The sequence below is a fragment of the Penaeus monodon genome, chromosome 15 (genome assembly GCF_015228065.2).
Source record: "Penaeus monodon isolate SGIC_2016 chromosome 15, NSTDA_Pmon_1, whole genome shotgun sequence".
Classification (NCBI taxonomy): domain Eukaryota; kingdom Metazoa; phylum Arthropoda; class Malacostraca; order Decapoda; family Penaeidae; genus Penaeus; species Penaeus monodon.
The window spans coordinates 26,767,884-26,768,999 of NC_051400.1; the positions used below are offsets into that span (position 1 = coordinate 26,767,884).

The following is a 1,116-nucleotide window of genomic DNA, read 5'->3' on the forward strand; positions in this document are numbered from 1 at the left end:
ACCTCAACCCCTCTCTCCTATAACTACTTAACATACTCTCTCCGCTCTATCTCTCTAATACCAATCCTTATATCTCTCCCTCTACTTTTATATACTATCATCTCCTACATCACTCTCTTCTACTACTCCAACTCTCTAATATCTCCTCTCTCTCTCTCCCGTTGTGTCTTCTTCCTCTCCCCATCTACTCTCTACTCTAATCTCTCTCCTCCTCTACTCTCTACGCTCTTAATCTCTTTCTCCCCCCTCTCCTTTTTTTTTTGTTCCTCTCTCTACTATCTCCCTCTCTCTCTCTACACCTCTCTCTCTCTTCTCGTCTATCTACCCTCTCTTCACATACTCTCTCTTATCTCTCTGTCTCCTCTCCTCTCTACTTCTCCACACTCCACTCCCGTACCTCTTCCTTTCACTGCCTACCCCTCCCCTCCCCCGCCTACCCTCTCCCTCTCTCCCTCCCTTCCCTTCCCCTCATAATAACACTCTACTCCCTCTCTTTCCTACTACTCTCCCCTATCTCTATCCTACTCCCCAGAGTCTACTCTCTAACCTTCTCCCCTCTCTATCTCTCTCCATCCTCTCTCCTAACTCCCTTCTCCTACTACTTCTCTACCCTTCCTAACTCTTCCTAACTCTCCCTCTCTCTCTCTCTCACCCTATCTCTATCCATCATCCCTCTCTCTCTATCTACTATACTTAGATACCAATAATATCTCTCCTCTCCTCTATACTATCCTCCATCTCTCTACTATCTACTCTACTCATTACACTCTAGTATCTCTTACTTCTCTCTTCACTATTCCTGTCTTCTCTTACTCTCTGTAAATCTAGCTCTCTACTCTTTACTCTAGTGTTAATCTAAATTAATAACTCATTTTAACTCGCTATAATATCACTACTACTTACTTTCTAACTAATACTAATTCAGTCCTATTACTCCATATACTTCTTTTCTTATAACAACTCTCTCCATATACCACCCGCACCCATACACCCCCCGCACGCCTCCTTCTCTCTCTTATCTTTCTCCCAATTTACCTCTGCTATGTACATAGCATTTACTCTCGACCAACTAAGATTACCTATCTCTATTTCTATTACTCCCTTACTCTTCTCATG

The 1,116-nt window shown here is 43.1% G+C and overlaps 1 protein-coding gene across 1 annotated transcript in view; it reads left to right on the forward strand.

Moving 5' to 3' along the window:
* LOC119582286 overlaps nt 1-1,116 on the forward strand; it is a 57,240-nt gene that overhangs the window by 33,191 nt on the left and 22,933 nt on the right. The gene's annotated exons all lie outside the window — the stretch shown is intronic.